The sequence below is a fragment of the Colletes gigas genome, unplaced genomic scaffold (genome assembly GCF_013123115.1).
Source record: "Colletes gigas isolate AHSC1104 unplaced genomic scaffold, ASM1312311v1 Colletes_gigas_Sc00050, whole genome shotgun sequence".
NCBI classification, from domain to species: domain Eukaryota; kingdom Metazoa; phylum Arthropoda; class Insecta; order Hymenoptera; family Colletidae; genus Colletes; species Colletes gigas.
Genome location: NW_025106679.1, coordinates 156,038 through 181,149, shown reverse-complemented (window position 1 = coordinate 181,149; position 25,112 = coordinate 156,038). Strand labels below are relative to the sequence as shown.

The following is a 25,112-nucleotide window of genomic DNA, read 5'->3' as shown; positions in this document are numbered from 1 at the left end:
AGAATTTTGTTAATTTAATATAAATTTTATATTTACGTCAATATAAATTACGTTTCAGAAATATTTTGATTTCATTAAATATCTACAATATAATTGGTTCCCTTTTTTGTAACAAAAATGTCAGGAACCATTTGATATTATTTCTCATGTCAATTTCAATACCTCAGAGATAAAACAATTTGTACATACTTTCTTACGATTTATATATATTCTAAAATTATAGAAAGTATACTTCTAGAAGAAGTTAGTAACGGAAGTAACACATGATTTTCAATTTAAAAAGAAAGAATCTAATTCTTTTTCTATAACCGGCAAAGACAATTTCCATGAATTTTATAATATATATCTAGATAAATTTTTGAAAATTACTTTACTAAATACGTATGACAAATACGAAAGTAAATTAACTATTATACGTACAGAAATAAGAAATGTAATCTTCTACATAAAAGTATCGATTTACACTTAGGTTATGTTATCTTTTTTATATTACCGACATGATTATGCTCTAAGTTTGAGACTACCTCTCGCGTTATTTCCATTGTCTAGAACGTCAGTTTTGTTCATCAAGCGCCAGTCACTTAAATGAAGTAAAGATTCGGCTAAGAAAAGTTTGCAGAAAGACGGTCATTCGAAACTCATTTATTCGTATCATCTAGAATATGCTTAATTGGCCCTAATGGGTTTCTCAATTCTCTTCATTTAAGCACTTTCAACTGTTCTTTATAAAGCGCCGAATGAAAGTGCATTTCACTCGAGGGCCTTCTCCTTGAAGAAGCAAATTAGTTAATTGCACGATTAATTATTTCAACCGAGTGTCGACCATTGATATTCTATCGATGTATTTACCGTCACTACAGAACGTGACTACATTTTCCACGAACTTCTGCAACGTTGTCCTATAAAAATTAACCGACTGAATTTTTAACGAGTATATTGAATTCACGACGACTTTATCGTAACTTAAGCACGACCACCTCAAATACTGTAGACTTCAATTTTCCATTGACACGTTGACTGCCAAACCAATACCTTTGAAAGTCTCTATAAGGTTAAAATTTTGTTTTTAGATAACTGAAAATTACAAACCGAAATTTTGTCACGATATTTATTTCTTTACCAAACCAAAATTGATTTATTTGAATATCTCATCTTAACCATTACTTCCGTCAGCCATAGTTTGGCAACATAATAATCAATATATTAATGTATTAATATACCAATTTCTATTACCTATTTAAATATTTTTCTTAAAGCTCGGTTAGCAGAATAAAGTCATTTGTTTCAGATTTATGCAGTGTAGTATGAACGAAGGTTAAAAGTAAACATTCATTTGTAAAATCAGAATTTTATTTATAAAATCTACGTCATTGTAATTGTTCTAACTTCAAACACACCTTAAATTCTGAGAATTCTCGGTAAGTGAAGACACAAACGTGAAAAATGAGCCGTACTGTGTGGACTCAGTAAAATTGTATTTCAAAAAATCTTACTATAGACATTTGACATCACTATCATTCACGTTCAAACGTTCACACTTACTTCGTAATTCACAAGTACAAAGTTACAGTACTCATAAATATTATTCGTTAGCAATTTATATTGAATTTGATACATGTAATGATATGAATACACAACCTAATACAGTCAAGTCTCTCAGCATATGAAAAAAATCTCATCCATTCGAGTAAATTTTTAATCCCCACTACTAATTGCAAAAGGATGCCCTCCAGAAATTTGGTCATTGAGCGTAGCCCGAATATAGTGTTCGGTCACCCCTGAAAAAAATTTTAATGGGAGTTTCTAGAGGCCAAAATAAGACGAAAATGAAGAGTATCAATTTCTTGACTGAGGCTTCATTAAAAAGTTATTAAACAATTAAATTAACAAATTTCAAACCATTCTGAAAAAATTATTTTTGGTTGCGGGGCTCAATTACAATCATTTTTGGTCAATAGACATACCCTCAAAATCCTAGCCACTTTCTAGAGAAAAATTCGAAATGTGTGAAATATTTCGACAAAATTAAAAAATTTCAAATCGTGCTAAAAAAAATTATTATTGGTTGCGGGGGTCGATTATAATCATTTTTGGTCATTACACATATTTCCGAAATCCTATGCATTTTCGAGAAAAAAATTCTTTACCGAAAATTTAATGTGAGGCCAGAAATGCTGCTTCCTTGAAATTTTATGCGAATCTTTAAAATGTCACAACTCCTGAACAGATTGGAGGATTTTAATGTTTCAAAATGCAAACAACATGTATTTAGGTGAAGGATATATGGAAATTCCAAATACTCGAAAAGTTGTTCCTTAATCCCGTAAAGTGAGAGAACCCCCATAAAAATGGTCCAATTTTCAAATGGCCACACTCCTACAATAGTGAATATATTTCAATGAAACTTTTTTTTTAAATAGAGCTCATGGGTACCTACAAAAAAGTATTAGTCAACTTTTCCATAGGGTGTCAAATAAAATGACTAAAAATCAAAAACGAACTTTTAAGAAAAATCGACACGGAGTAGTAATGCCTACATTTTTCGGCGAAATTGAAACGTTTCAAATCGTTTTGGAAAAAATTATTTTCGGTTGTGAGGGTCAATTACAATCATTTTTGGCCAATACATACCCCAAAATCCAACCCACTTTCGAGAAAAAAAATTCTGTACGTGCGGAACTTTAAATGTTAATAATTTTTTAAGGAAGCCTCCATCAAGAAATTGGTATTCTTGATTTTCGTCCTATATTAGCCTCTAATATCTCCCATTAATCGTAGTTCCAAATTCCAGTATGTATTGTAAACATTCGAAAATGCCAAAATATAGAAAATACCCGCTACAATCTTATATTAAAATTGCAAATTACTGGCGTTTATTATTTTCTTATTAAAAATTCTACGAAAAACAGCCTTTGTCCGTTTGCAAAACAACCTCAATGGCGGCGAAAAACTGAACAAATTATTTAAAATTTATATATAAAAAATTCAAATATTAGAGCCATCAGCATTGTGTTATCTGAGAAATGTTTGCATTTTTCACCCATCCATCCAATCATTTACACACTGTCAAGAGTGTTCCTACGCTTGCTCTCTATCGCTTTTACGGACCACGGATTCGAACCAAAATAAACAATGTCGATCTCTTTTCATCGCTTGCGGCGTACCGTGGTGGTATCGCGTTTTTAACATTGAGTGCAGCTCCGTGGACATCAACGCGATAGTGACAATTCGCGCATGGAAAAATACACTCGCACAACTACCCCTTGCCAGTGTAAACTTGAAAGACAGGTCGGCCCGTCCAATAGGATTATTTTCTAAAGTAGAAAGGGACAGTACGTGGAAGAGAAAAAGAGGGACTGTGGGTCGTGGCAGTCGGCGGAGTTGGAAGACCACCTTATTGCTCGTAACATTAGTACAATATTATTTTTTAAATTTAGATTCTTTCTTTATGAAACATTTACAACCGTATTTGTAAAGTTTTTCTTATTAAAACAAGACCAAACATGACATAAATTGGATCATATTTACTTATTTAATAAATAAATGATGATAAGTTATGTATTACCATTTGCTAAATGCGTAATTCTGCTCCATTTTGTGTCTCTTTCGCTCGTTATCCTTTTTCGCGTCTAAAACTTTTTACACATTATCGTCTATTAAATAAGTAAATATGATCCAAATTGTATCATGGTTAGTCTCATTTTAATAAGAATAATTCGACAAATATAATAATGACATTTTCATTAATAAAAAGTTAACAATAAAAACGTTTTATTCTCGTATTAGTACTGCTCATCTAGAGCTTTGCCTCTAAGCTTTATGCTGTGCTTTTTGTGCTTCTGTTTTCAATTCACTATGGACTTATGGAAATTAGTTTGTAGCTCGCGAAATATAGAAAGTGTAGCTTTTACGCTGTGGAAGACATCCCAAAAGAGATACAGATCGGCGAGATTTCAAACGGTTAGATAAATGTTTTGAAGATGGTGACGTGATTTTGAATTCCATTCAACATTATTGAAATTAACGACTTTACGTCTAGACTAGAAGACTGCGACTAGAAGACAACACCATCAATACTGTCGTTGGATGTTGCAGAAATTTCAAAAAATTCCATCTTTCTTTCAAAATGTGTTATTCATTGATAAGAGTAGTTTTTTTAAAATGTGCACTACATAAATCAAAATGCTTGGATATAGCATTGCCGAAACCCTCACGCCCCAATTTGTCATATTAATCAAGGGTGGTTTTTGTAGTTAACGAATGAGCGGGTATTTTGGGTAATAAGATAATTGAGCCTTTTTACCCACCCAACCATTTAGCAGGTTCAAATAATTTGCACTTTTTATGTTCACGCTTGCTAAATGAATTACTTCGGATTATACCACGTGAAACACGACGCAATACAGATTTATTTTATGCATAACCTGCACATTTTAGTAACCATAATCGAGAATTCTTGAATCTTATGTTTGAAACATGTTAGATAGGCCGAAAACCGACTCCGAACATATGACCTCCAAGATCCCCTGATTTAAATTCTTAGCATTTTTTCTTATGGGGAACAATGAAGTAACTGTAGGGTTATTTTTATTAGTTGTATGTCTGGTGAGTGAATGTAGCGTTAAGTAGGCTTAATGTTGGCAGCACTGGAACGCGAGGGGATCTACGCGTCGGTTCCATTGTCTTGTGAGAGTTATGTACAGCAAAAAATTTATGTTACCTATATATTTCATTATTATCCAAAATAAGAACATTGGATTACACATAATTGACCTCATTCCTTCCACAGTAACGAGTATACAGGGTGTTCGGCCACCTCTAGCAAAAATTTTAATGAGCGATAGTAGAGGCCAAAATAAGACGAAAATCAAGAATACTAATTTGTTGATGGAGGCTTCGTTGCATAGTTATTAACATTTAAAGTTCCGCCTGTAGAATGACAACCCGCTAAACAGCTGCGTTCGCGCGGACGGTTGCGGCAGGCCAGTGCTAGTGGTTCCCACGCAGCATGAAAAATTCTACTTACCGACATTATCGACAGCCTTAGATTTTTGTCCACTTATGGAAATGCGAACACCTTACGTTGAATAAGATTCAACCTGTTTTATGAAAATCCAGAAGGGCATATCAAAACTCGCCCGACGAGATTTTCACAGAGAAAGGGTGAATGCCAGTTCCAATACACAATGTTGTGAACAAAAATCACCCACATGCGATTATACACGCCCCACGATTGTCCACAGTGTCCGCAAGTGTCCACAAATAATCCTTTCAGGCACTAACCACTATGCAATTAAATAAACACGTACCGCGATTATGTTATTCGTGAATGTCTACGTGTACGTGTATCACGATTCTTCCGAGTTACTTACAAATAAAACTGTTATTAATTTTTCAAATACACTTCAATTTAAAAATGTAAACAGGAATTTAATAAGTATTCGCTGATTGTTTATATCACTGTATTTCTTACATGCTACTTAATACATAACTGAAATGTGTCGCGTGAAACTAGCTTGACTGATACTGTTTTACGACTGACTAGCTGGCCGAACACGTGCCGATGCTGCCCTTTGTCTCCGCTGTGTGTGAGAGAGATAAGCGAGGCGAGTGACGTAGAATCGGGGCCTGTTCGGCATATGTTTCTCTGAACCTCGTCGATCGATGGCACAGTCAGCTGCTAGTATTGTTACATTCTTCGCCGTGAACGTAAATCGATGCGAAAATTTCATTTATCCTGCGATTCCTTTTTACATTTTTAAATTGAAGTGTATTTGAAAAATTAATAACAGTTTTATTCGTAAGTAACTCGGAAGAATCGTGATACACGTACACGTAGACATTCACGAATAACATAATCGCGGTACGTGTTTATTTAATTGCATAGTGGTTAGTGCCTGAAAGGATTATTTGTGGATACTTGTGGACACTGTGGACAATCGTGGGGCGTGTATAATCGCATGTGGGTGATTTTTGTTCACAACATTGTGTATTGGAACTGGCATTCACCCTTTCTCTGTGAAAATCTCGTCGGGACGAGTTTTGATATGCCCTTCTGGATTTTCATAAGACAGGTTGAATCTTATTCAACGTAAGGTGTTCGCATTCCCATAAGTGGACAAAAATCTAAGGCTGTCGATAATGTCGGTAAGCAGAATTTTTCATGCTGCGTGAGAACCACTAGCACTCGCCTGCCGCAACCGTCCGCGCGAACCAGCTGTTTAGCGGATTGTCATTCTACAGGCGGAACTTTAAATGTTAATAACTTTGCAACGAAGCCTCCATCAACAAATTGGTATTCTTGATTTTCGTCTTATTTTGGCCTCTACTATCGCTCATTAAAATTTTTGCTAGAGGTGGCCGAACACCCTGTATACAGAGTCAGAAATACGCAGTGTTCAAGAATTAAGAACTCGAATAAGTCAAGCCTTCCACGACGTACAAAATATACCAAACATTTATCAAAGAGTTATGGAAAATATAAAAAATAGATTGTGGGTGTGTCTACAAAATAATGGTGGCCATATTAAAGCTGGCACACAGGACTGGTTACTACGGATCATGAATCAAATTGGTTCTGTTCTTTGCATTAGACCAAGAAATGTGAGGTGAACATTCTTCTACATACAAATGATAGCACTAATTTAAAAAATTAAGATAACCTTAATATTAAGATATATTATGAATACGAAAAAGCTACGAAAAAGATTCACATCACAGTTGATAATAATAAAATATCAATTTTTGGTTTTACAGTTATTTATGAACATACGGTTCTTTTGAAACTTTTGTTTCTTGTGGCGAGTAGGATACGATGCAAGCAAAAAACTTTGACTTTACATTTTACGGTCAAGGTCAATATTGGTGGTAACTTTTTTAAACAGATCTTCATTGATCTGGAGATGTAAAACGTGCATATGACTTCAGGACAAAACATTTTTCCAACCTGTAAATATATATCACATTGTTTCCAATTAGAAAAACATGAAAAAGATACATACATATGTTTGTATATTATAAATTTATTCCGTTAAGAGCTTTCATCGTTGGATATCGAAGAAACTAAAACAGTATAATATGTTTACTGGTATTTGAATAAAAGACCAAGCTATGTTTACTGTTACATACTTGATTGCAATCGGTATAGTACATAAATCTGACTTCTACACGACCGTAGAGGTCACGAATAGTTTCTGCCCCTAGCCTATATGAAAATGTAAGCAAAATACAACGCACCGAAGAAGAATGAGGTCAGCGTAAAGCAATTCTAATATGATAGTAAAACTTCTTTTATTTGTGGTTATTTTTCAGCGAGAGTTTCACTCTTGCATTTGTAATATTTTTATAATTAAAATAAGACTAAATACAATATTATTGTGATTATTTAATAAATGTATTTATTAATTTGATATGTAAATTATTGTCCAAACTATATTGTGTTTAATTTTAATTTAATCGGGGCGAGCCATGGGTATGGTATTGAAATTCTGGTTGAAAAATTAATAATAAGAAAGTTTCATAGTCGAACAACAATGAATCGTATCAATATGCTTTTAAACGGTCTACTGACGCTGATACTTGTTCCGATACAAGTTTCGATACAAGCAATGGTTGAAGTTATCGGCAGACCATGCAGGTAGTGACACTAGTGATGGATCTACGCGAATAACTGATTCGACTTTGAATTGTCATTCTATTTTTTAATATTATGAGAGCTACAGACTTAAACACATGACGAAAACATCAGTGTACCATTTTGACTTCATCGAAATTTCGAGATTACAGTACGAATACAATGTATGTATGTTCTAGCGTAACCAGATTTCTTTCGATTACGACTCACAACGAATGTTTGCGAACGGTTCGGCTTCGATTTTGATGAAACTTCATACACTTATAAAGCAGCCAAAAATAATCGACACTTTTTTTAGCTGCGGTAACTCGTTTAAGGAATGAAACCACCCCTTGAAGTTTTGGCTCGAAACGGCTATCTCGAAAACGGAAAGACATACAAAAAAATTGTTAATGGGCGAGGTTAATGGTTTCTTATGTACAATAACATGGTGTTAAAAAATTTAACAAAATACAATTTGTTTATAACAAAAGAAAATTTATTAATTTAATTTTTCATTTTATTGAAATCTTCAGAATGAAAAAAAATGACGAGCATTTTATTCCAAGTCCATTGGTATATAACATTTTAAAATTGCCTCTTACAGTTTTGCAGATTTTGATGATTTATATCTTGTACACACATCCACTGTGGTAGTAGCCGTTCTAACTTTGATTTTAATGGAGCATTGTAGGCTTGTACTAAATTATACAGCAACAAGTAACAATGTTAAACTTTTATACTCTGTTTTCATTATTTTAGACGACAAACAAATTACTTTATTACTGTTACAATGGCTCACGCTTTACTTCGAGAGCATTCCTAACGGCGCGATACATATTTATATGCATACATACAAACATACATGGTAGATATATTTGGACAATAGATGTCACGCGTCTGTTTATTTCGTACGTAGATCGCGTACTGCCTTATCGATTTCAGTTATTCCCAACAAACAATAATAGTAACAAGTTTCTTAACAGCAATGAAAAGATTAATTGTTTTTATTACCCACCTATGACACCGTGACAAAGGTAGAACGATTTATAAATTATAAATACATACAGTGTGTATAGTAATTATTCTATGTAGTTTCGACAATAGTGGTACTCGTCGAAAAAATGAAACATAAAGACTTCTTACACCATGCGCATTTAATTATTGCCACGTCACCGCAAATATGGCATCTTGGTTCATTTTCAACAGAATAGCAGTACTCAACAGGATTCTGGAATGCATTTGGTTTTTCATGTATACATATATCCGGATTTATACCAGGAGTATTTAATTAAATTTTGTAACCTTGGCGATCAAAATTCATTGTGGACCAGAGATTGAAGTTTAGTTATATTATTCCTAGCGTGCAGATTAATGTCGTGATTTTAAACGAGAACTATATTAGAAAATCGGTGGACGAAATTTTTCCAAGTGCGGAAACCGTAAACATCCAATGGTTGAACATACTTTGTTTCACCTTTTGGTATTATAAAAAGTTTTTCGTTTTTACCCTCGGGAGTAACTTCGTTCACCGTCTTCTTACAGTGACCACTCCAGGAATCAAGAATTAGAACTGTTGCGGGCCCAGTATTTGCGAAGTAAATCTCTCTTAACCAGGTCTTGAAAAGATCTGAGTTTGAAGCTGCAAGATATACATTGTCATGGCGAAATAAATGTTGCTCCACAAATGCCCGAAATGTCCTGTACTCTCTTCCAGTACAATAAATAATGGTTACAATAATTGTCCATCAGCTGAAATGGTTGGTTGAATGGTGTAACTTTGAATGGTGGATGACACTGATTGAACACTTCCTTCTACGATTTTTATAGCGTCTTCAACCAAAGTGCGTCCTGAATGTAATTCCAAATTAAAACCACTTTGATCAGAATTGTAAACATTGCGTGGTTCATGTCGGACTATATAAGACCGAAGTTAAAGATCGCCGTAATTTTTTACTGGTGCATTTCCGGACATGGGTTCCGATGCTTAAAATACTTGCCTATGGGGCCTCTACTTACCCTATGATTTTTGCCAAAGTTATCGTTTACACCCTGTATAACTAAACTTCAATCTCTGGTCCACAATGAATTTTGATCGACAAGGTTCCAAAATTTTATTAAATACTCCTGGTATAAATCCGGATATATAGATGAAAAACCAAATGCAATCCAGAATCCTGTTGAGTACTGCTATTCTGTTGAAAATGAACCAAGATGCCATATTTGCGGTGACGTGGCAATAATTAAATGCGCATGGTGTAAGAAGTCTTTATGTTTCATTTTTTCGACGAGTACCACTATTGTCGAAACTACATAGAATAATTACTATACACACTGTATGTATTTATAATTTATAAATCGTTCTACCTTTGTCACGGTGTCATAGGTGGGTAAAAAAAACAATTAATCTTTTCATTGCTGTTAAGAAACTTGTTACTATTATTGTTTGTTGGGAATAACTGAAATCGATAAGGCAGTACGCGATCTACGTACGAAATAAACAGACGCGTGACATCTATTGTCCAAATATATCTACCATGTATGTTTGTATGTATGCATATAAATATGTATCGCGCCGTTAGGAATGCTCTCGAAGTAAAGCGTGAGCCATTGTAACAGTAACAAAGTAATTTGTTTGTCGTCTAAAATAATGAAAACAGAGTATAAAAGTTTAACATTGTTACTTGTTGCTGTATAATTTAGTACAAGCCTACAATGCTCCATTAAAATCAAAGTTAGAACGGCTACTACCACAGTGGATGTGTGTACAAGATATAAATCATCAAAATCTGCAAAACTGTAAGAGGCAATTTTAAAATGTTATATACCAATGGACTTGGAATAAAATGCTCGTCATTTTTTTTCATTCTGAAGATTTCAATAAAATGAAAAATTAAATTAATAAATTTTCTTTTGTTATAAACAAATTGTATTTTGTTAAATTTTTTAACACCATGTTATTGTACATAAGAAACCATTAACCTCGCCCATTAACAATTTTTTTGTATGTCTTTCCGTTTTCGAGATAGCCGTTTCGAGCCAAAACTTCAAGGGGTGGTTTCATTCCTTAAACGAGTTACCGCAGCTAAAAAAAGTGTCGATTATTTTTGGCTGCTTTATAAGTGTATGAAGTTTCATCAAAATCGAAGCCGAACCGTTCGCGAAAATTCCTTGTCGGTATACCATCCTAGTTAGTAAGCAGAGTCTGAAGTAGAAGGTTCAACATAACGATATATGTATGTATATTTTGGTTAAAATGAATCAAGACAAAAATTTTTGGGAAGAATTCATCAACATTTATAGATTATACGAATGCTTCTGGAATATCAAAATACCTGCGTATTCAAATAAAAATACGCAGAATATTTTCCCTGCATTTTGCGACAAGTTCTTGGAATGCGGCATTTCGCACATTTTTGCTTGAATACGCAGATATTTTCAAAATGATACATTGTTGTTTTAGCAAAGGGTTCAAGTCTATAACTCTCATAATATTGGAAATTAGAGTGACAATTTCAACGTCGAATGCGTTATTCGCTTACATCCATCACTAGTGTCACTGCTTGCATGGTCTGTAGACAGCTCAAACCCATTGCTTGTATCAAAACTTGTATCGCAACAAATATCAGCGTCAGCAGGCTGTTTTAACCTCTGCCGGCTGCCTCGAACACTCATCCTTTCTCTTTCTTTTCGTTCACTGTCCTTCTCTATGTTCGACGCTGCCAGCGAAGATAAAAAACCGTGTCAGGTATTCTGTATATGGAACGGTTAAGTCCCGTGATGTTTACATATATAGGGAGAGTTTATTGTATAACAAATAGTACACCAGTGATCATCAACGTTGTCCCAAGGTCGCGAAACACTAACACTGTCAGCAGAGAAATGATCGTTGCTCAAACTCAACATGCGCGTCATTTTTACAAAGTAAGTATATCAAGTCCCGATACACCAATATTTTATCTTAAATGACAATTGTTCCTCCGCTAGCTGCACTAGTATCTCTGTGTAAATGTTACGACGCAGGAAGAAACAAATTGGCATTAAATCGATCCATACATATCGATTTTTATGATAGACAGGATTATCAGATAAATGCTAAAACGGATATGATAGTACAATTACAGTGAATCGTGTAAGAGTGTTTTCCAATCCAGGCTAAACTACGACACCTATAGACGAAGAGAACTGAAAGATCGCTCTCATCTTTCTTTGGAGCATGGCTCGCTCGAACTATATTTGTATTATAAAAGAGAATAAATGTTTACTTTAGTGGCTTTTATAGTTTTTTTAAAAAAAAAGCTGTATTTCAGTATTGAAAAGAAATACAATTGAGGGAAGGGTAAAAATTAATGCGCATTTGCATTTGTTTTTACAAAAAAGATTTAACATTTTTATACACTATAGTATTCATTGAGCGATCTCGATGATTTTTGAATATTCAAAAATTTTTTTTTAATTAAAATAATTTTTATTCGGTACTCCCATGAATCTACTACAACTACCTAAAGGCACATTTTTATCACTTTCTTACTTTAGCAGCTATTATTTACTGAAAAAAGTAAGCTCTATACTTCAAACAGATGTAAAACCAACAATTTTTAAAATTTTTTAAAATCCTTCGAGATACGTGTATATATCACTAAAGACTACAACATATTCAAATTAGAGCAAAATCCGACGTGGTACTCCAAAAGGTGTCCGACTTCGAATGGAATGACCCAATATATTCTAGAGGGTGAGATTGTGTACAACTTTTATCTGAACAATGGTTTTACCACATTCACTGCGCCAGTAAGTACGTGTGCCGTAGGCGCGTTGCAATGTAAGGGGTCGCCGATCGTCTTTCTGTTTACATCAAGGTGACCGATAGGCGAGCGTGTATACTGGGTGAACAAAAAAATGTAATTTAACCAATTTCAATAATATACCAATTTACCCTAATTTATATGTTTGGAATTCCAAATATGGGTTTATGGTAGGATTGGCTAGTACGCGCTCCTTTATTCCCGACTGTTTAATAGTACAAGGGATTAAGACGCTACAAATTATTTATTTGCGTTGAATTTGGATGTTTGGCGACCACGTTCACCTTTACTATCTTATTAACTCGTCAATAGAAGTTGGCGTATCGTAAATCCACTACGCGACGCGTACTTCGAGGGACAACTATGCTTACAGCTACATCACTACATCTTAATAGTCGCAATTACAAAATGGATTATTTTATCATCCATTGATAAAATAATGACCCACCGAAACACATTGACACAAATACATTCAACGCGTGGATAACAAAAAGAAATATACTGGGAGAGACAGAAGGATTTATGATATGTATATATGACCAAACAGTACATGTATATGGCAAACTATGCAAAACATACAATGAAATACAGAACGATAAAGACGAATAAATGCAGAAAATGCCATGAAATACCAGAAACCATAGATCAGAGGCATTACCGAAGGATATAAAGTATCAGCACCAATATATTGCTCAAGAAGATACAACAATATGTATAGCTATACATATATATGTATAGAAAAATATACACATCAACAGATAACACATAAACAAAATCTAATCCAAAATCGATTATCACATAAATATAAGCTACTAAAGTTTTGAACCATATACAATATTGGCATATACATATAGCAATGAATGAAAACGAAGTATGAAGATCATAGTAATATCATATACAGTGGCGGCCAGCTACTTAAGACCGCTGGTTAGTTAAGGAAATAAACAGTGCTAATATTTTATTCATTGTATTTTTCGTATACTAAACTCATATGAAATATATTTTGAAGTATATTAAACCATAATATCGCAATAATTTTATTTACAACACAATAAACTGCAAGTATTTGTAATATTTTCTCAGATTAGATCGTTATAACAGCGGACAACTACTTAAGATCGATTCGTGTTTCTCATTTTTTGCTTATTTTCACATTACATAGTTGTATCAGATCCTTAGTTACCATCACTGTTAACATGATTACGATGGATCACTGCATTCAAGATCGCAAACAATTGCTAATCAGTCAACAATCATGAGTCGAGAGAAGAATATTACTCCTGAACTAAGAATTAAAATTAAATTATTGAGAGATGAGGGATACTCATTTTCAGCAATTGCTACAAAATTAAATATTTCCAAAACGGCGTGTATACAGGCAATGGAATTCATATCTAAGACAGGATCAGTTTGTAACGTGTCGCGTAAAAGAAGGCCTCGTAATACAACAGCACGAGAAGATCGCATTCTTCACCGCATCTCTGAAGCGGATCGTTACAAAACAGCCGAACAAGTTCTCAATGAATCTAGTGTCGAAATTATCAGGAAAATTAGTGTTCGAACAGTGCGAAGAAGATTAAACGAATTTAATCCTATGGATCGCATCGCTCGCAAGAAGCCACTCATTCCCAAATGAAACCGAAAGCTTCGTTTACAGTTCGCTAAGAATCATCGTAACTGGACAATAGCAGACTGGCCAAAAGTTGTTTCTACTGATGAGTCCAAGTTTAATAGAATGAGGTCAGATGACAAATTGAACGTTCGACGTTGTGCGAACGAAGAATTTTCACCAAAATGCATAAAATCATCCGTGAAAGGTGGAGGAGGTTCAGTGAACGTTTGGGGAGCGTTTACATTACAAGGTGTTGGCCCAATTCATAGAATTGAAGGAATAATGGATCAATACAAATACATTGATATATTAAATGAGGTATTGCTCCCGTTTACAAGAAATCAAATGCCAGATAATTGGATTTTGCAAGCTGACAATGACCCGAAACACACAGCCCGTAGGGTTAAACAATTTTTATGTCAGCAAAATGTAAACATTTTACCATGGCCTTCTCAATCTCCAGATCTCAATCCTATTGAGATGCTATGGATTGATGTGGAGAAACATGTAAAATATAAAAAGCCCAAACATTTAAATGAATTGTACGCTATTATTCAAGATGGGTGGAATAATATTCCAGTCGAGCGTTGTCGCCGTTTAATTGAGTCTATGGAGTTGTGAAGAAGACGTTGTGAAGAAGTGATACGACAAAAAGGGAGTGCAACGCGTTACTAACTATTTGCTAAGTTTTATTTTTCCGCAATTAACAAGTTTCATTAATTTTACCTGTATTGATAATATTAGTCTGATTTGGTCTTAAGTAGTTGTTTGCTGTCATAACGACCTAATCTGAAAAAATGTTAAAAATATTTGTAGCTAATAGTATTGTAAATAAAATAATTGCAATATTATGGTATAACATACTTGAAAATATATTTCATATGAGTTTAGTATATGAAAAATACAATGAATAAAATATTAGCACTATTTATTTCCTTAACTACCCAGCAGTCTTAAGTAGCTGGTCGCCACTGTAGCACCAACCATCGTTATATGCCGCTATTTCATTGTTCAACAGACGCTTATTGTCTTTGATGCAACAGAAAGTTTTTACGCAATGGAGTTCAAGTGGAATTTTCTGTTATTTATTTTGTGATTTTAAAGAAAAGCAGTTATGTTATTCTATAATAATCGAGGTTTCATAATAGCAATGAGGGTTTTAAGGTATTGTGAGTTAAATTATAATATAATGAGAAAAAAGTAAAATCGAGAGATGGTAGTAATATGAGTGATATTAGTGAACCTGTACAGCTTTAATCAAGATCAAATGCTACAGTCTGCATATTTTGCAACAGCAAGTTTTTTGTTGTATTAATTACGTCACGACTATGCAGATTTAGAAATATATGTACGAGGGTGGTCTGAAAAGTTGTGAACCTAACATAGAAGCAAGTATTCTTCCGGTTAAATATAGCTTTATTTTTCAACATCGTCTCCTCTTAAGTCAATACACTTTTCCCAGCGAAAACAGTGGTGTCTTACGCTGCAAAGTAGGCATTTACTCCTCGTTCAATTGAAATCTCTGCCCTCCAGGCGATATTTTAAGCTTAGGAAAGAGGAAAAAATCGCTGGGGGCCAGATCTGGTGAATACGATGGGTGGTCAACCATTTCGAAACGCAATTCGTGAATTTTGGTCATGGTGACCGCCAAAGTGTGAGTTGGTCTATCTTTACAAAAATACTGACATCGACTGGTACAAACGACAGCCAAACAACAACTGAGCGTCCACAATTGCTGAAATTTTCACAGGTATTTGTCAAAGCATATACCATTGTACTACCAAAATTATAAAATTGCATAAATTATAATTGTATAGTCATATTTTAGACTTGCACATTATTAAAACTTTTCTATAAACTCTTTAACGCAGTTTCGGAACTTATTTCCCAGAAAAGTAATGCTCTATCATATTACCAGTTCATTTTCTAGATGTCTGATTTTGCATCAATTTAGAAAAAGCGAAAACTTTGAAGGTTTTATAAGGTCTACAATATTTATATTCATGTAGTGCATTTCACATGAAATTCTCTAATATTCACCAAAATGTTTTAATTTTGACTATTCTGAGAGTCTCTAGGATAAAAAATAAAAAGGGTATCTAACATTCCTACCACTACACTAGTGAAATAAAATTATTTGCAATAATCGGAACAACTATTGTCTAAGGTTAAAATACGTAAAAAAAAGTACTCATGAAATTTTAACACAGTTTATTTTAGCGTCTTAAAGTAACAATACGAGTTTAAGGGTTAAAGTTCTGGGTTTGGACTGCCTCGTTAAGTCGACGACATTGTACAATCGTGGAGTACATATAAGGATTGAAAGCCAAATTAGTGACCATACATTGCTCATGTTACGATAATACATTTAAAAGCAACAAAAAATACAAATTCGTTACATCTTTTGCTAAACATTCATGGTACAGCGTAGCCCTGTTTTCGTGGAAAGATGGTTAAAAATGACTGCCCCATTCAAATTACTTGAACCTTTATTACCACTTTCCAGTACTATCTTCCTTTTATAACTCCTTAGCCTTCCACACAGAACTATCCATTTCAACGATACAAATTTCTAGTTTCCACAGCTTCTCTTTGAGATGAAGCTTAACCTCCACTTGGTCGAGAAGGCGGCCGTCTTCGAGGGTGGCCCTCTCCTGAGAATCCTTGCACTCGTTATTTTAATGATCATGCCCGAGCAAAAGCAGTACTCCATCTTTCGCGGTGTACGGAATTAATGTTTGCCAGGGCTGACTGTTCTCGATAAAACGAGGAGGAGAGAAAATGAGAACGGAAGCGCGCAGAAAATGGAAGAATCGGGAAATAAAATCGAACAAGAGGATCAGAAATGCTCGTGGTGATATTTGTCGAAGTGCGAGTCGCAAACTTCGAATCTACTCGTTCTCCGGCGTACGATAATTTCCGTCTATCGACGTCATTAATCCTCCCAGTATTTAGGTAGATCTACGCCACAGCAACACACAGTCGAGAATCGGCGTCGAGGGACGAAATCGATTCTCGATTCTTGTTCAAAGAGAACGAACCTAAGAGGAAGTTCGTATGAGGAAACATCGAATCGATACAGGAATAATTAGCTTCGATGACACAGCCATTCACAATACACGGGTTCATTCGTCGACGTTGGAAATTTGCATTTCTGAAGGCGATCGTGAAGTGCTACAAGGTGGAGATGCATTTAACCATATATTTATCGATAAGATATTGGTAAACTCTATTTATCAATACATACTATACAATTGTGATCGATATACTAATAATATATCGATAACTAATTTGTTTAGAAATTTATTGGGCTAGCTTCGTTCTCGGTATAACTCTCAGTACAGGCTGCTCTATCAGCTCTCATTTGTGTTTATAAACATGAAATAGATATTTCTATTTGTATCATTAGTTTCCTTCGAACCAGCATGACAACAACAGTTGTTGCGAACGCAGTAATATGTGGACATATTTTCGGGAAGAAATTCAAGATAATATGCGTAAAATCAAGTGTAAGTTACAAAGAAGTTCTTTCTTCAGAGAATACAAATAACTTATGGTCACATCTAAAATTTTATCGTAAGAAATATGTGGAATCTAATGAATATTCTGATGATAAGATGGTACGTAAGAAAAGGTGTAATCATAACGATGCATGTTTACCTTTTACATCATTTTGCCACAATGCTATGGTTGACACGAATACTTCTGAGATAAGAAAAAAAGAGGATAAAATTCATTCGAAATATTCTGTTGACTCAAATTGCAACAGTAGATAATCAACCCTTTTCGATTATTGAGAAGTCTGGATTTATTAACTTTGTTAATAAAATAAATCCTAATCACAGTACAAAGGTGAGAATTCATAACAGATTCAGTATCAAGTCAAGATATAAATGGAAATACATAATACGAAGGAAAAAGGGAGTATGAAAGATAATCTTTGGCTTCCTTTTGATTAAAAAAGTACAACTACATGAATTATCCATTAATTCAGTGAAAAATCACTTAAAACGGTATTATCAATTATAATCTCACTATTTATGTATTATATTTATGAAAATATATATGTATACTTTTATGTACATATACAATATGTTGAAACTATTACCTTTTTTCACAGATATATGAAAACACTGCAAAGGAAAAATGATTCAATCACTTGGCGAAAGTTATATTATCCTTAATAGTTAACACAAAGATTTTTCAATATACCAAAAAGTGGAATAAAGTACCTATGTGCAACCACTGGACGTATGTATATGTATGTATGTGGTGCTCGTTTTAAATCATGACATTAACCTCCACGGTTTCAGAACTTCATTAAGTACTCGTGGTACAGGAGCTGGTACATAGACGAAATACCAGATGCGTTGAGTATTGTTACTCTGTCGAAAGCTAACCAAAATGTAATATTTGCGGTGACGTTGTTATAATTAAATACGGATGGTGCAAAAAATCTTTATGTCTTAAGTAAGCATTTCTTTGGCAAGTACCTACCGCTATTGCGGAGACTATAAAGAGTAATTATATACATTGCACTTGCAATTTGTAAATCGCGCCGACTTTAACGCAACACTATATATATAGTGGTATCCAATCTGTTCAGGAGGTATGATGTTTTCAAGATTAGTATGAAAGGGTATAGCCGAATAAGGGGGTTAAATGTGCCCTTGAACCAAATTTCACATATAATGGATCCATCGATACAGCATCAGAAAAAAACATTCTGTGCCAAATTTCAACACCCTCTATCTTGTTCTCAAGGGTAGTTATAGGGAAAATTCGGATTAGCGAATTTGTGCCTATTTCCCTTATTTAATCGAGTTCGAGAATTATGAACAAAATCTGGTGCATTGTGGTTATTGAAATACGTGTTTGAGAATTTTTTCTGATTTTTCGATTTCAAATTCTAGGTGTGAAAAATTAAAAACGCAGATAAATCCAGATTTCGTATTGAAGCTTTCGAGACACTAGATTTATATAATTACTGTAAATGCATATAGTCATTGATTATGTCCCTGAATTTTTTCAGATTTTTTGGCAGGGTGCGCCGTAGTAGCAAAAATCAAAAACCGATTTTTTCAGCATTTTTCGCGTGAAAAAGCAACTTATAGTTTAAATTTTTGTATTCCCTTTAATAGATAACCATATTCTATAGTTTTAAACAATTCTATGTTGAATAAAACGGTGTATAGAATAGAAAAATAAAAATAAGTCACCAAATTGAAGGTGCTATGTGCGTTATATTTAAAAATATCAGCAATATTTCAAAGAGGTGCAATGGTGCAGTGAGTAAGATGCTTGACTGTGGGTATGCCGCAAACTTTTTGACGCTGGTTCGCGCCCAGTTTAAAGCGCATCTTTTTTTTATTTTATTATCTATATATTTTTTCAACTATATAACAATGAAAATCTATTTAAAATATTTAAAAAATATTTTCACCTAAAATATACACAAAAACAATTATGGAGCAGTTTCTATTCCATCGTTTCTCTAACTGTGTATTCGCTTAAATACCCTTGAACCAAATTTTCACCCTCTTATTCGGCTATACCCTTTACTTGTTACTGTTCGGTATTACAGAGAGGTATTATTATATCCTAATCGTAAAACATTGTCATGTAAATATTGTTTACAAACACGACAGACATTATACGTTAGTGGGGAAATCGTATCTTAGTCTTAAGAGTGGGAACACAAAGCGAATTTTCAAATTTAATTATCTTAAAAACGAAATCAAACAAAATATTCTTTTTATTTTTCTTATATTTTCATAAAGGATCGCCTCCCCGCCTGCTTGTACATGTTATTCGGGAACACCCTATACATATATTCATAACACGTCTGAGGGAAGAAAACATGAGAAAAGATTATGTAACAGTGAGTGTATGGGCAAATGCAAGTGAAAATAGATATTCTATTCGTAGTCTTTTTTCAATATACAAACGTGTTTTCAGAATTTACGTATCACCTAAATAGGAATCGAAATGAAACTAGCTCCGCGTTCATCATAATATTATTCAGAAGAAAAACAAAAATACGTCTTATAAAGTTTTAAATAAACTTCACGATGGTCCATATGAGTCCGCTAATTTTTGTTCATATTTACCTTCCGTGCATTGTTTTTTTTTTTTTTGACAAAATTTGGCAAATCATAAATACAATTTTTTTTAAATACTTTTCAATTATTTAAAAAATGTAAGAATTTAATTCTATTTCGACGGTCTGTAGGAAGATAAAGTTTGAGAAATACTGATCTATTGTATTCCCAGCCAGTTGAAATTCGGTCAGAACTAAACGAACCAGAAACCATCCACTCAACTTTCCGGTCAAAAATAGTCCATTTCCGACGTCGAATTTTATCACTGGATAGCGAAAGAGAACGCGACCGTGAATGGAGACAAGAATGAAACGAGGAGTGTGAAAAACGGGAACAATCGTGGCGCGCGTTTTGTTGTCGCTCAGGCGTTAATTGTGCTACCTGATCGACCGATATTCTGCTTTCGAGTTTTCATATCGTCATCGAAGTAGATCTACTCATCTATGTCTGCTTAAACTACTGCCCATAAGTACATATGTGGACATCTCTACCTTGTCGGAAAAAACTGAAATAATCTATAGGTAAAACCGTCTAACGTAACTTCGATCATTGTTTTTTATTCACACGCCCATATAGAATCAATAATATTCGAAACAGGCGATATTTAATATCAAGTAGTATAAATAAAATGGTAATAACTAAAAGAGGACGAAAATTGGTCTTGTGAGGGCACTTGAATATGGAGGCTTCAAGTGACTTGGGGTCGCATCTGCTTGTGTTTGGCATCTTAGGGTAAGTGCATCATCTAGTCTGGGTCACGTTTGAAGTATTTGTATACATTGTGTGAAGTTCTATTCATTTGTTAGAGATAAAGACGCAGCCAAAGCGATGGATGCCGTTTCCTTCGCCTCAGTTTCAGTTTAGCATTGCTTTTGGGAAGAATCATGGCGAGAGGAAGCGGATTATCAGTAGAGAAACGTTCTGCGTTATTGACATTGAAAAATGGTCATTCCATTAGGGATATAAGTAGAAGCCAAAGTCGCTGTTTCGCGTTCCGTAGTGCAGTACACGGTTGCTAATTTCATAAATTGCGACACTTGTAGCAGCAAGAAGAGATCAGGTAAACCAAAGAAGACTGCGGAAGCTCAAGACCGGTATATTGAGACCCTCAGCAAACGCAACAGGAGTATGACAGTACCAGAAATCACAGTAGAAGTGAATAGAGGAAGAATCCTATTGGGATGACAACGATGAAAAGATGTTTACTAAAAAGTGGACTACGAGGATGGGTGGCAATTAAAAAACCACCTTTAAGACCTGAAAATAAATTGAAAAGGCTCCAATGGGCAAAGCAACATGCAAATTGAACAACATCAGATTGGGAAAAGGTGCTCTGGACCGATGAATCAGAATTTGAAGTTTTCGGAAGCAAGCGTCGTTCATTAGCCTAATGAGAAAATGTTGCCAGACTGCATTACACCCACAGTAAAGTATGGAGGTGGTTGTGTTATGATTTGGGGTGTTTTGTTGCAAACAAAGTGGGAAGTTTAGTGAATGTTAATGGAATTCTTCGAAAAGAACAGTATTTGAAAATTTTGAGCGGGCATGCGGTACCATCAAAGAAGGATCTTATCGGTGAAAACTTTATCTTTATGCAAGATAACGACCCGAAACATACGGCGAAAATATGTTCCAATTATTTAAAAAGCCTGGAAGACAATAATGAAATGGGAATTATGCAATGGTCGCCACAATCACCCGACTTGAATCCCATCGAGAAATTGTGGGATTATTTGCAAGAAGCTTGGAGAGAGATTCAAGAAGAAACTGTAAAAAAATTAACATCGAGACTACTACGAATAGTCAACGCTATTATTGTCCAACGAGGTGAATATACATTGTACGAAAGCAATATTTAACAAATTTCGTCCATTTGTCGGTAAGAATTTTGCATACAATTCACCTTAGTATTACTTATACATCAATAACATAAATTCATGTTGATCCAATTAGAAATACATTAATTGAAACAAAGATATCGACTCTTTAGCCGACATTCGTGAAGTGTCCAAATACTTATGGACAGTAGTGTATCTATGCATGAGCGACACATTTCATCGACAATCTCCATAAACTCCGCAGATATTTTAAAGCGAACACCGGGACGCATTATGGTGCTCGCAAAGGGACCAAAATTACGAGCGCATTATGCAACCAAGCATTAGTTAATTTCGCGACTGGTGCAGTTCGCACTCTCTGGTTAACTTGCCATTTCAGTCACCTGCTGTAGGGTGAATACGATGGTTTCCAGTGTTGCAAAAGGGACGTCTTCGACATGGAAAGTTTCTGTACCAATCCATGGAATAGACGAAACGGAAAATCGTTACTCGGACGCCTGAAAACGCATTCTCTGGACTCATTATACGTACCATTTGTTGGATTATTACTGTCACGAAGTGAAAAGAAACGTTTTTAATGATGAAAAAGCGTTTTATAAAATCTATAATGTACAATATTGATTATATTCTAGTTAAGAGAAATTGGTTTGGATTTCTAGTTAAGAGAATTGGTATTGATTTTAGAAACACGTTCAAATTCTGACAATACTGAAAATAAATTCGACTTGTTCGAACGCCTGATAGCATTTTTAAATTCTATCATTACGTTCAAACGTCGAATTTCGTCGTCAATATTTCCATTCTAGAGTTCAATCGTCAAAGTCTTCGTCAAGATTTATCGTCAAGTTTGATTTTCAAGTATAATCTTTCACTTTGATTGCCAAAATCAGTCACAAAATTGGATCAGAACAATTCAATCACTAACATTGGTCACTTTTGATGATGAAATCCAATTATAACGATCGACTACAACCTTCGATCATTACGTTTGGTTGCAACGTTTCGTCACAAAGTTTCGTTGCAAAACGAATCTAAGTAATTTCTCCCTCTAATATTTTCTTGTAAGGTTCTAGATAAACTTCAAGACGCAAGAATGATGTTGCGACCAGTCTCTTTAAACCTACTGCATGTTATATGCAGATATGCAAAACAGGGGCGTTACACACGTTGTTAGTTTGTTAATTTCGTCTACAATTCCGTGCTCTCCACCTAAAGACACACTACAGTGCGTATCATAAATATACCAACCCGTCTATATTTAAATATTTTGACAGATTAGGAAAGGATTATGATGATGCGGCACTTTAGAATAATGTATAATACTATTTAAGTAAATAAAACGAAAGAATTATAATACTTTAGTGTATATAATAGAAATGGTTATGTAAAAACCTAAAATACTAAATTTCAAGCGTTTCATTAATATACCAACCTATAACATTTTTATTACGTTTCCATCAATTGGATTGTGTTTTCTTTTGTTTGCTTGTCATATGTTTTATTTGACGTCTTTAAGAGTCCAGTGTGTTATTTAGGTTAACAAAAATTGTAATATATACAGTGCCGAACAAAAGTATTAGCACAGAGCGTATTTTCAAATAAAATGTTATGTAATTGTGAACAAAGCATAATATCTTCCTTATTTTTTGTATAAAATATAAGTTTGAGGTTTGAACTTTAAGTATCTCGCGAAACAAAGCGATCAAGTAGACCTGTAATAATAAAAAATAATAACAAACACATACAGGGCAGTTTTCGATGAAACAAAAGTATTGGCACACTTACTATTTCATAATACAATATTCAAATTAATATTTTGTTTGTAATCCTTTTTGTCTTATTACATTTTGTAACCGATTAGGCATCGAATGTACTAAATTTTGTGTTACTTCTAAACCTATTTCGTTCCATTCCTTCATAAGTGCATCTTTTAATTGCTCCTTTGTCCGAATAAGGTGTTTTCGGATCCTTCTTTCTAACTCATTCCATATGTGTTCAATCGAATTTAAATCCGGCGATTGAGAAGGGGTTGGCAATGTATGGGGTGTATTAAAAACGATCCATTGGCGGACAATATAAACAGTATGCTTGGGATCATGATCTTGTTGGAAATAGTAATTTTCCCCAAGATTTAATTTTTCCACACTTTTTTTAAAGTTTTGTTTCAAAATATTTAAATATACAAATTTATCTATAATACCGTCTATAAAAACTAGTTCTTCAAGTCCGGAGGAACTCATACAACCCCATACTAATACACTACCACCCCCGTGTTTAACAATTGAGACTATGTTATGCGAATCCAACTCGGTATTATGCTTTCGCCATATTCTTATTTGACCATCAGATTTAAAAATATTAAATTTACTTTCGTCGGAGAACAGTATTCTATCCCAAAATTCTAAATTTTTGTGTACGTACATTTCTGCAAACTCTAATCTGTTTTTTCGATTAATTTTGCTGATCAATGGTTTTCTTCTAGCCACTCTTGAATTGTACCCGGCACTTTTAAGAACTCTCCGGATAGTTATAGGATGTACATCTACCTTATTTTCACTTTTCATTTGTGCCGCTATTTCTGTAGAGGCAACTTTAGGATTTTTTTTTACAATCTTGGTAATTTTTCGTTTATCTCGTTCTCATAATTTCTGTGGACGACCACTTCGCGGAAGATTTTTTACATTTTGTTCGTCAGGAAACCGTTTAATGATATTTCTTACGGTGAAACGACTTCTATTTACTATTTTAGCTATTGTAGAATATGAATTTCCCTCTTTTGATAATTTTAATACAATTTTTCTCTCTGAAATTGTTGTTTCTCGTGTTTTTCGATACATTGTTGTGTTATTCACTTTATTACAGGCAAACTTAGTAAGAAATAACAAATGAATATCAAATTGAATCTCGGGACTTCCCTGGATACAACAGTCATGCCAATATTATAAATATTTACATAAGTGTTTCATAGAAATATTAAATTTACAAGTGTGCCAATGATTTTATTTCGTCGAAAACTGTCCTCTGTGTATTTGTTACTATTTTTCATTATTGCAGGTCTACTTAACCGCTTTGTTTCGCGAGATACTTAAAGTTCAAACCTCAAACTTATATTTTATACCAAAAATAAAGAAGACATTGTGCTTT

The 25,112-nt window shown here is 34.1% G+C and overlaps 1 protein-coding gene and 1 long non-coding RNA gene across 2 annotated transcripts in view; both read right to left on the bottom strand.

The window, feature by feature from the left end:
• The window catches only part of LOC122403362, a 269,780-nt gene that overhangs the window by 130,692 nt on the left and 113,976 nt on the right, over window positions 1-25,112 (bottom strand). The window lies entirely within an intron of this gene.
• LOC122403363 lies at window positions 10,647-23,419 on the bottom strand. Its single transcript, XR_006259615.1, has 3 exons — window positions 23,408-23,419; window positions 16,186-16,191; window positions 10,647-10,782 (listed from the first exon to the last, which is right to left on the bottom strand). It is a non-coding gene; the product is annotated as an uncharacterized LOC122403363 (long non-coding RNA).